We start from the raw sequence: 16,666 nt of genomic DNA on the forward strand, positions 1-16,666 counted from the left end.
CAGTTCAAAAGAGAAGAGGCCCTGAAGGCCTCACCAGCCTTGGCCCTGTGTGACATAGGTGTTGTATGGTGTTAAAAGACACAGTGCCATGGTCCACACCAGAGTCCACGCCTGTGGTCTCTGTGGGTGTGCAGCGTTGCAGATGGTAATTGGGCTGCAGGTGAGCATATTGTAAATAAGGAGTGCTTGGAGGTTGTGTTTGGGTTGTGCTGATGAAGGAACAGCATGAATGCTGAGCTCTCTGAACTGGAATAAAGTCAAGTGAAACTCAATTTCCCTGTGCTGCAGCTTTCATTATAGGTAGCGTACCATGAACATGTAGGTCTGGTGTCAGCTGACTTGGGGAATGTGTTTTTTCAGAGGCGGGGGTGGTAGTGTCCTCTGCTGTGAGGCACAGACAGCTTGTGTCTAAACAGTGAAATGACTTTGTCATCTTTACATAGCAAGAATCACACGGCTCCTGAGCTCCTGCTGTGAAACAAGTCTGCTCTGTCCCCTTCAGCCAGCAGCCCCACCTTCTATGCGTTAGCATCTGCAGCCACACCTTGGAGCCTTCTCCAACAGCAGTATCTGCTCCACTCAGGTCCATATGCTCAGATATCCACCCTCTGATTTTTTTAGGGGAGATGGGGTGGAAAAATATTACCCTGTACCTAAGCATTCATACAATGCTGTTCATGTATATGAGATTTGATTTCCTCACTCATCCCTTTGGGCACCTGATGATGCCTTAATGCATGCAATTTGGGGACAGATGTTTTGAGGCATGAGTGCACCAAAAAAAGGGCCCTAAAGCCATTGTGGAGAATCTCTAGGGACTATCAGGTGGTATAGAGTTGACATGCCAGGCCCTATGTAACCCACCACCCCAAAGTGGGACAATTAGGGCATGGCTGGGGTTAACAGGGTATGCCCAAGTCTCTTATGCCTCTAAAAATCCAAAGCTCCATAAACAGCCATCTTAGCAATTCTCTCCACCCCTAGGCTTTGCCTAATACTCCTCAGCTGCTGCACAGGAGTTGGCTCTTGATTCCTGTTGGCTTCTTGACCTGCTTCATTATTGATCATAAAAGTGTATTAAATTATTCAGAATCCTTTGCATTTAGAACTGCTAGTGAGGAACCTGCTGATCAGTGGCCTAATCAGCTGTGAGTGCAGGTGAGACCAATTCACAGGTAATTTCTTAGGGGGAGCATCTCCAAACAGTATATCAGATTCACACAATGGCTGCTTTATACATTGTGTTATGGTGGACAGGAGATAGCTCACTGCAATAATAAGCAGAGCTGAAAGAAAAAGATCATTAGCAATATTATGTATTAATTGTTTTATGATCATCTTACCAGGTGGATTTTCCCAGCTCACTTAACTCTAATTTGGATGTAATGTGAATTATTATGGCTTGATCCATCCTTTATTAAAATTGATGAAAAGGCATCCATTGATTTCAGTGGGCTTTGGATCAGGCATGATATCTAGAATGACAGTAAGAAAGGAAGGCATTGTGACCCAGTGGACAGAACAATGGGTGGGAACTTAAAGGCTATGAGAATACATGGATCTCATTCAGTGCTTTTCAGTTGAAGTTCTTGAAGCACTTTGCAAACACAATCCATCTTACAGATACTTTCTTTCTCCATGTCTCAGTTTTTGTAACTTGCCTAAGATGAAGCAGCAGGTAGGTGGCTGAGCTGAGAATCAAAGTCAAGTCTTCTCCTAAAGTGCTGTGTGCACTAGGCTATACTGCCTACCCCATAGGGCATTCTGTTTCTGGCTCTGCTGATAGTTTGCTTTGTGGCCTGGGGCAGGTCACTTCACTATTGTCCCTCCTGTCTGTTGACTGTCTTGTCTGTCTGAGATTGCAACTATTTTGGGATAAGAATTCTCTCACAGTTGGTATATGTACAGTACCTAGCACAACAGGACTCCAGTGGCAGCTGAAGCCACTGGGTGCTGCTAGAGTACAAGTTGTAATAACATTTTGCACTCAGGCAAGTGTGCGTGTATGTATAATTTCTAAATGATGCAGCAAGAAAAAAAGGTAAGCTTTTTATCAAAGATCCACCTGAGGATAGCAGCTTACTGAGTTATGGCAACTTCTGTAGGTAACTATTCATTACAGAGTCACTTGATTAGCATTACATTTGATTCAGGCATTTCTGAGACCTTGCCTTCATGACCAGGTACCTATTTAGAGCTAGACTGAGTAGGTAGTCTTCAGTATACATACCAGAAGCAAGGTTTGAACTCACAGCTCCAGAGCAAGTAAGAGCATTACAAAGCTTTATGAGCACTTTGCCACCACACTTCACAGTGTCTCAGTTTGAAAAAGCAAATAGTGATAATGTGATGAGACTACACCCCTGTAACTAGGAAAACAAGCATCTGACTCATTCTAGAATAAGCTTGAGGATAAGCTGGGGGTGAAAAGGAATTTTATGATATTGCAAGCACAGCGTGAGTGTTTTTTTGGGGAGGAGGATTTGCCTGTTTATCTTGCGCTCCCTTTCATTTGTCCTGATGTACATGCAGTGTCAAAATGACCTCCTGGGATTGCCATGCCCCCCCTACTCCTTTGCATAGGACACAACCAACCCTTGGGCTTATATTAGATCATTGAAGAGAACAATGCACAACTTGGTCATGTTGTGACATTGTGATTAAAACAACTGTAAGGCTGCTTTATGAGTGTGTGTGTGTCCAGGTGTTTGCGTGCAATACAGGGTGGTTGTGTTGCCCTCTGCTGGCCAGGCCTGCACAGAGGATAAGAGATCTGTTAGTTCTCAAAGGAAGCTGCTAGGATGGGGTAGAGAGGCTGGAGCTGCTGCTAGTCCCAGATCTCTCTATGTGACTGCACTTGGAGCTGTCGCAGCATGGCATGCAAGAGTGTTGCAGCACAGAGTGCCTGTGACATAGCATGAGTCTTTTGCAAGGGAAAGAGAGGTGGTTTCCCTGAAGCAGGGAGCCCAGATGTGATGGAGATGGCACAGCTCTTTCTGGGACCACTTGGAGGGGTGCAGCAGTGTACAATGTGAGGCAGGCACTCCCCCAAGCTTCCCACTGCCTTAGCATCTGCAGCAGATGTGCCAGCCCCACTGACCTGGGCAGGCAAGCACTGAGCTCAGGGCCTGAGATACCAAGTCCTTAGGCTGGCACCAATATTCTTGGGGCTGTGCTGTTTCATGCCCCCATCCTCCCTCACTGGGCTGTGATGGGCTCTTGGCACTGATGGAGGGGACTAACTCCTCTCAATGCTGGCTTAGAAGCTGTGTGTACAGAAGTCCTCTGTGAGGTGGCTGAGGATCGGAAGAGGCCTTTGCTGCCCTACTAGTTCCCTCCCTCTCTGCTTACCATTATTACTGCAGAGGTGATGCTCTGTGACAGCATCAAGCCTGCATCTCTGCCTGCTGCTGGGAGGTTCGGTATTGCTGTGCGGAGCGCTGGCTGTCAAACGCCACCAGACAAAAGTCTGAAGCGGACACTGGGACTGCTCGGTGAGAGGCGTTGCATAAGCAGGTGCTCTTCACCTGACCTGCTAGGAAAAGTTGATCTTCTCCACCAGTAGATCTGCCCTGCCCTGATCCTTCTGCCTGCCATGCTCGGCTTCATGGGTTTCCTCTGCTCTAGAGGCTTGGCCTTGAGGCACTCCTAGCCCACTGAAGTCAATAGGATATCTGCTGTTTCTTTTGACAGGGCCAAAGTGTCACAGTAGCTTTTAGAGGAGGGGGGGAGTCTGTTTAAAACACAGCTGTGGTGAACCTGGCCCTTTTCCTCACAGAAGGGACAGACGGGGTTTGGCCAAGGCTTGCGGGGCAGGCGGTGCACAGGCCCTCGCTCCTCCAGGGACCTGGCCCGTTCTCTTCCTCCCTGTGCTACCCTCTGCTTAACCCTGCCCCTGTCCAGGGTCCCCCAGTCCGGATTTGGGGAAACTCCTGCCTCCATTTGCCCCCAGGGCTCCCAGGCCCTTCCCTTCAGGGAGGCCCCTCTGGTGCTGCTCCGGACCACGGCGCGGGCCTTCATCCCGGGCATGCCCCCGGCCCTAGCTGAGGCCGTGGCACCCCCGGCACGTGCCAAGCGTGGAGCCAGGCCCGGCCGGAGCCGTGCCGCTGCCCCTGGCGCCCGCACCCCCGGGAGCGAGGGCAGGAGCGGCGGGCGAGGCCGGGGGAGCTGCCCGGGCAGCGGCGTCTGCGCGCTGCGGGCGCCATCTCTTTAAAGCCCGCCCGCCCGGGATCGGACCTCGGCGCCGGATCGCGGCTGTGCGGGGATTTGCACCGGGGCTGGCGAAGCGGGCGGGAGCAAGGACCGGCGCGGCGCGGCGCGGCGCGGCGCGGCACCTGCTCTCCCGCCGGCCCCCGATGCGCGGCGGCGGCGGCGGCGGCGGCAGCGCGGGGCGCGGGGGCTCGGCTTGCCCGGGGATGCGCCGGCCGGGCGGGCGCAGCGGGGACTGAGCAGCGCCCGAGCCCGCGGCGCGGCCGAGCCAGCCCAGCCCAGCCCAGCCCTGTCCTGCCCTGCCCTGCCCTGCCCTGCCCGCCGCTCCGAGCCGGGACCCGCCGCTCCCGCTCCCGCTCCCGCTCCGCGCGCAGGTGATGCTGGCAGGCGGCCGCCGGGGCGCGTCGGAGCAGCACGGGTGAGTCCGCCGGGAACGGGAACGGGCACGGGCACGGGCACCGCCAGCCGGGGCCGCGCCCCCCGGCTCCCAGCCGCGGGGCCGGGGCCGGGGCCGGGGCCGGGCCGGGGCCGGGGGAGCCGCTCCCGGTGGAGCGGGGCAGCCCCGCGGGGCCCGGGCGCAGCCTGGCTGGAGCCTGGCTGCCCCTCCCGGGCGTGTCTGTGCCCCGGCAGCCGGCCCGGGCCGGCCCGGGGGAGGGGCAGGCTGTCCGCCCTGCCTGGCCCCAGGACATCTGCCCGGGCGGACGCAGCCAGCCTCCAAGCCGCCGCCCCGCCCCGCCCAGCGCGGGAGCTGGCTGGCCGGCCACAGCCTCCCTCCCCTCTCCCCCCGCTCCTGGGCTAACCGGGGTCCCCTTCAAGTTGACTTGGGGCCAGCTTGTGGGGGCAGCAGATGAAAGGGTGCTCTTGGTTGGATTTGGCCCCCGGCAGCTTGAAGGTGCAGCTGCCAAGTGGTGTGAACCCGAAGCGAGTGTGTGGTCACTGTCATCTATGCTAAGGTGGCTCTTGGCACATCTGGGGGCTCTGCTGTGCCAGGCACCGTCCACACCGAGAATCGAAGGAGCCCGTGCCTTGGGGAGCTTACAATCTGCCTGGACGAGCCAGAGAAGTGGAGCACTGTTTTTCCCCATTTCATCACTGCCAATTTGAAAAGAAACTTCCCTAGGGTTATACAGAAGCCTGTGGAGGAAGGCGGGTTTGAAACAAGAGGGACTGCCTCTCAGCATAATGTGTTAACTGCCAGACATTCCCTGCTGCTAGAAAACCCCCTGCAAAGGGAAGGTGTCGACACACATCTTGTTTTGACCAGCCCAGTGCCTTTCTCTATGGGCAAAATTGCAGCTTCCTCATGATGCTGTGGAGAAATGAAGGTCTTGTCTCATTTTTCTAAGGAGTCACGTGGTTTGTATGGGAGTGTGGTACCAACTCGATGATCTAATGACCCCAGGGCTCTGCCTCTTGTATCAGCTAAATTATCTTCAAGTATCAGCTCAGTATAAATCCACCAGGACAAAGAGCTTGGCAAGTACAAAATAACAGGACATTTTCATGCCCAGGAAATGAGGCTGAGAACAGCTACCTACTTTAACTGGTGGCTTTTGTGACAGGCTCATACTGGATTGCAGAAAATCCAAGATTCAGACAAATCCAGAATTTACGTGTTGCGACTGAACAAACCTGTGTTGTTGGAGAGGCGGGTTGCTCCTTTTCCTTTGCTATAGTCACTGCAAGTTGGTTACCTCTAGGACCTTCTCCAAGGAGGATCGGATGTTAAAGAGTTTAGGGTCTTGTCTGGTGGTTTAGAGGCTAAGAGCTTTGGGAGTGGCTGGGGCGCCCTGTGCTGCCCCTTGCGGGGGGGTGTATCTTTAGGAGCTCTGATCAATAAGCAAAATTCACGGCCATGCTCTCTCCAGATGGACTGGGATTTCCAGATGTATTATTCCCTTGATGCTCCCTTGTACCGGATCTTTTAAGACTGAGTAATAGAGCTGACTCCTGAGGGAGTCTTAAAGCTGCGTTGTTCAGGATGTATGAAGGGTCAGTTGGTGTCCTCCAGGAACAGAGCCATCTGGAGGCATCTTCCAGGGAACCTCTGGCTTGTTGGCTTTAGTACTTGCTCAAGAGCTATATTCTTTCCCTTTATGGGGCACTTTATAGATGCTCTGTGGATAGGAGCTATGTAAGTTTAGGCTCAACTCCCACTACTGGGAGACGCTTGCCATTCCAGACAGTTGCGGTGGAGGAGCTCTGGGCTCATAAGGGACCTTCCAGCTTCTGCTCCAGTGGCATTGTTGGAATGTGCACAACATCTGTTTGCTCCCCACGCCCTTCCCCCATCCCAGCTGCACCCCACTCATTGGGCTCTAGAGTCTGATCTAGATTCGCTATTAGAAGTGCCCCCCCAGCGAGCTGCTCACCAGCAGTACAACCCCAAGGTGGTGATACAGTTACACTGGAATTAGGTCTTTGTGGCTTGAGAGCATAATGAATGTCTGGTGTAACATAATTTAAAAAAAAAAAAAAAAAAAAAAGTAAAACTATTTCAGTACTCCTCCAGATGTGCTTTGAACCATTCTGCATTTTGCATTCATGTTTCTTCCTTGGTAGGGACAGGGAACAGATACTTTAAAGAGACAGTTTCCAATTCTGTTCCTGCTGGATTTTTAGGAACAAGGTGACATCAAGCTGGCTCTATTTTCAGCATGTTGCTGAGTAGAAACCAAGTGGAGTTCTCTATTAGAAGCACTGCTTTACAATCTGGGAGGTGGACAGGTCTGAAGAAGGCTCCCAAAGACAACAGCTTAATAATAGTATTACAATAAGTTCCTTTCATGGCATGTCTGCCCAGCAGGTTCTTCCTGTGGGTGACCTGAATGGCCACCTTTATTAAAAATCCATATGGAGGCCCTTTTCAAAGCCGACCCAGCTGGAATGTTTCAACATGCCTGCAGTGAGGAAGCTGCATTCCTGTTGGGACAATGGGCCAGAGCATGGAGTTGTTGCTTAAAGGCAGCTAGCACCCACCCCTCCATGACCCTGCTCCAGTGGTGTGGGTGCTGGGGCAAGTGGCTGAAAGCCCAGGAGTCAAGAGTTTAAGGCCATAACAGACGTACTCATGGCACAGCCCTGTCAGGTTCCAAGGAATCTGTAAAATTCTGCTAAATACTTCTTTTAAGGATACAGTAAAGAAAAGGAAGGACCCCTCCATGCTGTATATCCAAAGTGCAGTGGGATTGACAGCATGGAGACATGACCATTGGGTTTGTGTAAAGCATGGGTCCACAGTGGGCTCCAACCCCATCTGGCATAGAAGCAGTGGGCTTTCTCCACTCTGCTCTCTGAAACCCAGCTGTGATGTCAGCAGCCTTAGAACAGGGAGGCGGTGATGCTGCAACTAAGGATTCCTTTCTTCGTGTTGCCGTCTGACATGTTTGCCTTGGACTGAAACCTAAGGTTCAGAGAAATGATCAGATGTTTAGGTGCATATCCTAACACACTGGCATAGTTTGAGGTGGGTTTCCCCTTGCTGAGTCAGTGAAAACAGCCCATGCTTGGGTCCTGCTACCATGGGGTGGAATTTATGGACTTTTTTTCTTCTTTAACTAAAATGCAGGAATTGGATTACTATCCAAAATATAAATAAGCTTTTTGAAGCTCCTTCTACCAAAGCTTTCCAAGGGCTCCTTTCTTACCTCTATACCTTCAGCCCAGGAAGCCATTTCCATTGCAGGCATCATAAAAGCTTGGAATAAAACACAAACTCCACTCATGACCTTCTTTGGATGGAATCTAATCCAAGGGTCAGGTGAGATTTGCCTCATGGTTTCCTGCTGCTGAGGTATGCTCTTCCTGACTTGTTCCTTGTTTGTGGTCTGGGAAGCTTTGTTTCCTGTACAAGTGCAGCTACCCCTCGCTTAACGTTGTAGTTATGTTCTTGAAAAATGCGATGTTAAGCAAATCCAATTATGTCACAGTAGTTACCTACTAGCAGGCGGTGGCCAAACAATGTTAAAAGCAAACATTGTGAGACTTTAAGTGAGTATATTCCCTAATAGATCAGCAATGTAATAATGAGACGATATCAAATGAGGAGTACCCATATCACTCACCATTGTGGCTGAGTCCTGTGGTGTCAGTGGTAAATAGCTGCCATAGGATGGGTCCTGGCTACATCCCAGGTTGTGAGACTCATACTCAAGTAGCACCAACTTGGATTTTTCTGTTAAAGGAACAATGCTCATTCATATGAGTTAACTCATCAGGGGCTATAAAGCAACCTCATGGGAGGCTTTTTGTGCTCTCCATTGTTCTGCCTTGAAGTAGGCCATATGAGTAGACTGCTTGACCACACTATGGTCTTTAACAGGGACAACTGGGCATGGAGATTTGTGAAGAATAAAGGGTACTGCATCTGCGGCAGAGGAGTGGGTAATCTAGACCTAACAGGGCTGGCTGGAACAGTGTCCTGAGGAAGAATGGTGAAATTCCCATGTGTGGGAGCATAGAGCAGATCCTTCTCCCTCTAAATATTAACTGTGAGCAATTTTGCTGCAGGTTAAACCCATGCTATAATGGAGCACTAGCCTCACGATGGACAGTTGCATGTATTAAGCCAAGAAAAGTGCATCAGGTCAAGTAATCAATCCCTTAGACAAAAGAACATTGACTTGGGAGGCAATGGGCATTGCTGATATATGAGGTGTTGGCAATTATCCAGCAAGCTTTTCATCAGTAAGGCAGCATGTCAGTATTGTTGAGTACCTTGGGCGCAGAGACTGCAAGGAAAGAGTTGCTACTTCTGAAGGAGAAACTACCTCAGAGTCTCCAGAAAGAGAGCATTAAGAAAAAAGTTCTTCAGATAAGAGCAAATGAAGATATTCGGGACTAAGAGAGCAGCCAGGAAGCCAAGGTAGCCCCTATTCTGTCTGGAGCTACCAACAATCCTAATCCTTTCAGGATTGTCCTATTTCCAGGGGCCATTCCATGTTCCTTCAGGATGCTAAAAGGCCCTGGAATAATGGGTTGACATCTCATCTCCTGACTCAAAGATGTTCCACTCCAATTTGCCAACATGCCACATGAGCTTGTGATGTAAATGTCACACTGGTGCAGCACGTCCTGGACAAGGAATGAATGGTGGCTGCACTGACTTTTTTTTTTTTAATCTTTTCTTTTCTTTGCTTTTTTTTTTTTTTGTCCACTGCAGTGTTTTGACATTGCAAGCAACACGAATTTATTTTGATGTATATTCTCTTTGTTGGGCTTTAGATCAAGGCATAAGCGTTTTTGACAAAAGTTAAAACTACAATCCTGAAAATATCCGCAAATCCAACGGCTTATCCTCACTGCTTGTAGACAAAATTAACCCAGCGTAGCCTTAATAAATCATAAAAATAAGCCATTTTCATCAGTCAGCATCAGAACTGTGCAGCAGTGGAAAGCCATGCAGTTTCACTGTGGTCAACTAGCTGCAGATCTTCAGCTGGAAAACCATTTGTTAATACAGTGCAGTGTTGTCAGGAAGCATCAGCTTTTGTAACTCTTCTGAAGAAGCAGCAATGAATGTTGGAGGTTATAAAGCTGTCGCCATCCTGCTTGGGTATTAGCATGGCAATCAGAAATGCCACCTTCACACTCTATGCATTAAACATTTGCTTAAATATTGGGGAAGGAGTTCTTCTGACTGTTAAAGCAGTATTGACATTGGACTCCCAGGTGACCAGAAAGAGGGAAGCATGACATCCAAGTGTTCAGAAATGCTAGTCAGAGCTGAACTGAGCTTGCCCTTTGATTTTGCATTCCTTATAATAAGACGAATTTGAAATGTGCGCATTTCAAAGTCCTATTTATTTTTAATAACATTGCCGTGCATGGCTCGGGAAGCAAGCTGAGCTCACAGTAAGATGCCTGGTTCTGATCTAGATTGGACCTTGGAACCAGAATAACTAAAATAAGCTCCTTTTATCTGGCAGTGGTTGACAGAGGTAGAAGGGGGCATGCTGAATAAATTCATTTACGTGTCTACAATCTGAAGGTAGTGGCAGATTAAGAATTAAATGAGCAGGTTGACTGAGGCCACTGCAGTTGTCAGAGAGCCCCAAATCTTATAACTTCGGCCCACATGGGTGAGGTATGACTGTGGGCCTGCAAGGGGTTGAACTTCACCACATTAATCCTGAAGAGGAGATTTAATCCATCTGCATGGCTGGGAACAACTCCTTCTATCAGCAGAAATTAGCCAGGCAATAGGAAAGTGTTGGTTTTCCTGCCACCCTGTTGCTTTAACCTCTCTCCTACTCCTAGCAGTTTCTGTTAGCCCCGCACAGATCTAGAGAGAGAATGAGATTCATCCACATATTTACTATCTCCTCTTCTCAAACTTGCCTTTTTCTGTCCTGAGAGGAGCTACTGTCCCTTTCTAAGCTAAGAGGACAGAGGTGGAAATTGAGTTTTTCTTTTCAGCTGAAGTGAGGAAATGCAAATTGCTAATAATTAAAGATGCACCTGAAACAAGCCTCCAAATCCATGCACATCAGCGGACTGAGAATTCTTGTTTGTTCAAATCCAGTCCAGATAAAGTGGCTCCTGACTGAACCGAAATGGGCCTGGCTTGAATGCTTAGTCCAAGTTCTGACTAATACGTTCTTCTCGGACATGAAGCATGACGGTTTGTAGTAAAGAAGGTGCACAAAGGACGAGGGAGAAGGGAAAGCAGGATGGAGCATAGAACAATATCCCTTGAGAATAAGGGAGATCAGGAGATTGGCCCCTGTAGTCCGTTCTTCATCCCCTACAAAGAATGAAAAAAGACTGGGTTTTTCAGACCACTGTGTTATGGTTTCAGTCTTTTGACTGCAGTGGACTCACTCCAGCTTTTGGCTTGTGCATGTAAGGTGAGCAGCAGTTCACATTTGGCCAAGGCCACTATGGACTGCCCTCTTCCCCAGAACATTGCTAGCAGAGCTGCCTCCATAGGAGTTATTGGCCATACATGGGGGTCAGATTCAAAGCTAGGGAGAGAGTTAAATTGTCTTCAAAGTAGCCAGGGGCTTTAGTGGTAGCATTTAGATCATATACTCATGAGCTTCAAAGTCTATAGGTGGGTCTGGGTCAGAGGTTTTGCTCTGGCCACATTTGATAATGGGTGCTACTTGTGAAATTCAGACCTGGAGCTGGTTTCAGAGATGGAACTGACCCAACACTCCAGAGGATCTGAATGTGAAGGTTTGGTTAAGCCCATCTGTAGTTTAAAGGCATTATCCCTTAAAAGCATTTTGCTGAAATGGGATTGTCTGACTGATTGAATTGTGCTCCTTAATTAATTAGCTGGGTGCACTGTGCAGGAGGCAGCTTGGAGAAGGGAGAAAGGGAACTTGCCAGCTGAGATTCAAAGACCTCAAATGACCAATTCTTATTAAAACAACTTCCCATGGTGTCTGTCATACAGACAGGGGTGGTAGTCCAAGTGTCTTGGAGCCATTTCAGTGTGAGCAAATGCGTTCTAGCTCCCAAAAATACCTTGTGCTGCCTGTAGCATTGTCCTTCACTTCCTGGCCTGTGGTGCAGTCTTGACATGCACTCTGCAGGTCTGATCCTGCTCCTTCTGAAGTCAATGACAACACTCCATCATTTTGGTTTTTTTACTTTAAACAGTGACTGTATTTCATTGCCAATGTGTCTTTGCATTGCAGAAGTGCCTCATCTCTGGCCTTGGGATGGTGATCTCCCTGTATTCCTACATTGACAGCACTATGGGATCTTTTGGGGTGGAAGGGTTAGTTGCCATCCTGGGAAACTCTGATCATGAATAAACTATATTTGTGCATGTGAAGGGGAGGAAGGGAACAGGGACTCTCTTTGTGTTTGAGAAATTACTTGCTGGTAGGCTACAGGATTTGGGCCCCATGATGAATTTCTGTGCTGCTGTTCATGAACTGCCCTGAGAGCCTGGAATAAACTATGTTGTCCATTTCTCTTCTGCACCATTGGCAACAAAAATGCTATTTGCTTTATAAGCAGCTGGTGCCTTTGGTACAGATACTTCAGTGATGCCATTGCAAAGAGGCATTTCTATACTGTGGAAGTGATTTTTAACATAACTGGCATTGCATGATTTGTAGAAGTCAGCTGGAGTGAACCCTTTCATGCAAATGTTCCCTGACTTTGTGGCTCATACCTCTCCCGGGAGGAATGTTTTGTACTTTGTTCATTGTGCTAGATGCTGTATGGACACATGGGAAGAAATGTTCTTTCCCACAAACAGCTTGCTCTCTCAATAAGCACTGATGGGGAAAGCATCTTGCCAAGACCAGCAACTTGGTGGGAGAGGTTGGAGTAAAGTCACAGTCTCCCAACCCAGTGCTGAAACCAGTAGGCCATGCCATCAATGAAAGCAGCCGCAGCCTAAAACTTGAGGAAAGTCTCCTTTTCTCCCCCCACCCTCCTCTTCATTCATTGAGCTGCTTTTCTTCCCTAACCCCTGACCCCAGTGGTTGCAGATGCACTTCAGTCACACTGGCTGTTAACTTGGGCAGGCCAAGTAATCCTTTCCTCAGGGTTGGCCCCAGCAGCTCTCCTTCCCTCTGCTACTGTCATGTCACTGTATAAAAGAGACTACAGAGAGAAAAGGGGCATCAGTTCCTCTCTCTGGAGATGTGATCTCTCTTGGACACTGTACCTGCTGCAGCTCCTGCTTGATCATAACAGAGAAAGGGAGAGTCCACCCTCTTCCTCCCTCAACAAAGGAATGGGAATTCCTAGACTGGATCTGAGCTGAGGTCCTGCCTTGTGTGGCCAGAACTGGATGGTTCAATAGGCAGAGATGGCTTAAGCTGCTTCCCATGAACCTCTCCCTGATCTCTACTACAGATTGGCTTAACCCCAAAAGCTGGAGCTTCATTATCCCTTTACATAACTTTTTGGTTGTTAATTGCAGCTGTGGATGTTTTCAGGGTTCCTCCCCCGTCCCCAGGCCCTCCCTTGTACCACAAAATGTTACTGATCCCTCTAGCAAAGGAAGACTGGTGTTCGTGCACTCATGCTGCTGCATTCTCCTGCCTATTACCCAATTGTCTCCATGTAGCCACTTTCTTCATCATCCTCCCTGTTCCATATGGGAGGGAAAGCAAGAGGCTCCTCAGGCCTTGTGAAGGTTCAGGTGTTCGTATTTATGGAGACTGGAAGCCATCTCCTTGGCTAGCATTCTAGGTTTAGATCGGGAAGATCTGGGACTCCCCTGGTGGCTGGTTCTCTTTTTGGTGAGTGTCACAGGGCAGGGCCCAAGGAGTGGTCATGATCTCTCCTACACCCCTACCGTGCCAAGTTGCCCATCTACCATCCCTGTCTAGCCCGCCACATCTTTGCTGTTTATATAATATTAATGGGAGGCTGCCTTTCCTGGGCTTCTCGGACCCGGTGCTCTTGCCCTCTACGGATATCTCTTGGTCCACCCCACCTAGGGCATCGTGTGGCTCCTTCCACCCCCAATACCACACCCAAGCCTCGCCGGTGTTCCGGATGTTCTTGTGCCTCTATTTATGCACCCTCTCCGGTATACACACCCTCTCCAATGTACGTGCCCCCACCCTTCTCCAGGCTTCTTGTGCACTCACCCTCTTCTGAGGCTTCTTGATAGGCCCACCCCTTCCTTCCAGAGTTAGGCCTCAGAGGAGATGAGTAGATTGAGTTGTGTCCATGCTCCCCACACCCTTTCGCACTCTCACCCCCTCTGGGGCCTATGTCTGCACTCCCCATGCTTGGGGCTCAGGTGGCCCATAGCCATGCCTGGCCCCCTGACCTTTCTTCTGGGTTATTTACCCCACTGGGCTTTACCAAATACCACCCTCACAAGGCTGGGGTCACAACACCCCAAACACAGCACCACCCTGGCACTACATGGCTATGCCTTGCTTCTGGCACCAATCACTGTGCCCTCCCTGGGCACACCCCAAAACACAGCACCCTCTGCACCACCAGGACCCCCCCCATTCTGCTGGGGTGCTCCCCTGAGGCCTCCCCCTTCCCCTACAGCTTCACCCAGTCCTCCAGTAACACAATCACTATCAAAACCAAACTCAAAGTCACACCAACTGGCAGTACCCAAAAATCAGCCTACCAGCTATAACATCCCATGCCACCCTGGCTCTCCATCAAGCCTCCCTGTCAGAGACCTCTCCATCTCATCAGCACACAGGTGCTCTGCTCTGCTCTGCTCTGCTCTGCTCTGCTCTGCTCTGCTCTGCTCTGCTCTGCTCTGCTCTGCTCTGCTCTGCTCTGCTCTGCTCTGCTCTGCTCCAGCACTTCTACCTATCAGAAGGGAACTGACTCCCGACTCGGCCTGGCTGTTTATAAAGGCCCGGCCCTGCCCCCCCCCCCCCCCCCCCCCCGGGTCAGCTGACCCACTCAGTTGCCTAAGCAACCTTCAGCTGCGCTGCCCTGCTGATTGGCAGCCAAGCCCTGTTACCAATGCCAGTAGCAGGCACCTTAGTGCCCTGCTACAGTGAGCTTCCCTTGACTGGAAGCAACGTGTTTGTACAGGGGCCAGTTTACTCTATTAGTCAGTTGGCTTGTGAAATGGGTGGTAATCTCAGGAGGTTTATAGGTTCCTGGATATTCCTGGCATGAGTCCTAGCTAGGCCCTGCAGCTTTCTTTCCTTGCCAGGCCATGTGGTCTGGTCCTTATTGCTTCTGAGAAGCACTTGCCTGAGCTCCAATTGCCTGACTCTAGCTTTAGTATCAATTTGTATCTTTAAACAGAAAGCATCCCTCTTAGGTTAATTGTTTTTTTCCTTTGTGTTTACTGTGGGGATTAATAAGGAACTGCAGCGTAAGGCAAATCTGAAACAGCTTCTTGTTTATTGTTTAATTTAGGAAATGCTATTGAAAGTAGAGCTTTAGCTTGCACAGTGCTGCAGTTTTTCTTAGTCACTAAAACAACTTGGCTGAGAGGGATGTTGGGATGGTTACAGCTTTAAGGTCCCCAACAGCCCTTGCCCCTACCTCAGTTCTTGCAGTGCCCCTGCTGGAAGAGGCTTGCCTGGCACCTGAAAGCTAGTGCTTTTTCCATCCCCGGCTGTGAGTGACTCCCACTGGAAGGCAATGCCATCGAACAGACCGGCTCTCCCTTGGTGCGCTCCTGCAGAATTCCTTAGATCGGCTCCAGCTAGAAGAACCTAGCACGGAAACAGCTGTCAGCTCCCCACAGGAGCCGGACTCTTCTCAATGTACCCGGGAAGAACAAGGAGTCCTTTTGCTGTCTGCTCCATGAGGACATAGCTTCACTGATGGCAGTGCTGTGTAACTTAAGCCTCATGCACTCGGTGTCAAGCCAGCCTTGCCTCCTGTGGAAACACGGTTCTGCAGCAGATGGAAATTCTGTGGCAGACTCAGGTAGGCAGCAAAATGGATATTTCTTCTGAATTAACTCTGAGGATAAATACTCCAATCAGCAGGGGGGAGGGTTAATTTTCAGTGTAATTCAATTAATGTTACATAGTTCCTGAACTGTCACTGCTGCAGGCTTACTGGTACCTTTTATAGGTACTGGAGAAATTCTCACTGAAGGAGGCGGACAGTGGGGTGGGGGGCAGCGTGGGACCTTTGCTACCTAGGGAGGCACAGGAGGGAATGAAAATAAAGGGGCATGTGGAAAGAAGTGGATTTGGGAGCCGCAAAACACACAGGATCCTTGGCTGGCCACTGATTCAAAACAAACCTTAGTTGCTTTCAGAGCCTGCTAAATTAACACAAGAAAATCAAGTATTGTCCACCTGCTGGGACTAGGGCAGCATGCCGCATCAGACGGAGGGAAGGGTGCAGGTGCCCTGATGGACTGGAAGCTCTAAAGGAAAAGAAGAGTAGTCTTATTTCCAGCAGTTTCCCTTGCTTGGCTGTAAAGTCCCTTGCTGCAGCATCAAAGACTTAGGAGGGGGGTGTGGGGGGGAAGAGACAGCCATGCTCTGAAAGTGTCACATGTTAAATCTACAGGGACATGTGGAGGAGGTGCAGAGAGAGGTGTGGGAAGAGGAAAGGGAAAGCAGCTAGTGCTGCTTAAATTCTTCTGTTGGAGCTGTGAAGGGGCTTGGTTTTAGCTCTGGTTGTGTCCACAATGTGCCTGAAGTGTATGGAGGGGAAATGGTGAAAAGGGAGGGGGAGGTATTGGCAGCCACCTCTGTCAGACAACCAGGAAGAAAAGCTTCAGCTGGCTGCTGCTCACACGGTGTGTTGTGCCCTGGGCCCAAGTTATATACGTAGGCCCCATGGGGGAACCTACATGTCTCTTGGGTTTTCTACAGGCAAAAATGTCTGTATATTGGCAAGCATTTTTATTCTTCCCTTTGCTTCCATTCTCAGAGAGCTGATTAGTATTAGTCTCAGTGTGCTGGGGTCCTGTTCACGATTGAAACTTTTGGAAACTAGCCGAGCAAAAATAATGTGTGTTCCTGGGTCCTTCAGTTGACCCTTCTCTTTTTTTTAACTAATCCTTGCCTCTGTCTCTGCTGCT

The 16,666-nt window shown here is 49.7% G+C and overlaps 1 protein-coding gene across 7 annotated transcripts in view; it reads left to right on the forward strand.

The window, feature by feature from the left end:
• Positions 1-4,231: 4,231 nt before the first annotated feature.
• The window catches only part of LINGO1 (leucine rich repeat and Ig domain containing 1), a 471,014-nt gene continuing 458,579 nt past the window's right edge, over positions 4,232-16,666 (forward strand). For 6 of the 7 annotated variants that reach the window (XM_090029091.1, XM_090029096.1, XM_090029095.1 and 3 more), the window contains exon 1: positions 4,232-4,627. The gene's annotated coding sequence lies outside the window, so the exon portion shown is untranslated. Of the gene's footprint in view, positions 4,628-15,186; positions 15,553-16,666 lie in introns of those variants that run through there. The other variant, XM_090029092.1, reaches the window with a different exon arrangement.

Source organism: Crocodylus siamensis, chromosome 15 (assembly GCF_052110815.1).
Source record: "Crocodylus siamensis isolate JL-2025a chromosome 15, ASM5211081v1, whole genome shotgun sequence".
In the NCBI taxonomy this organism is placed as follows: Eukaryota; Metazoa; Chordata; order Crocodylia; family Crocodylidae; genus Crocodylus; species Crocodylus siamensis.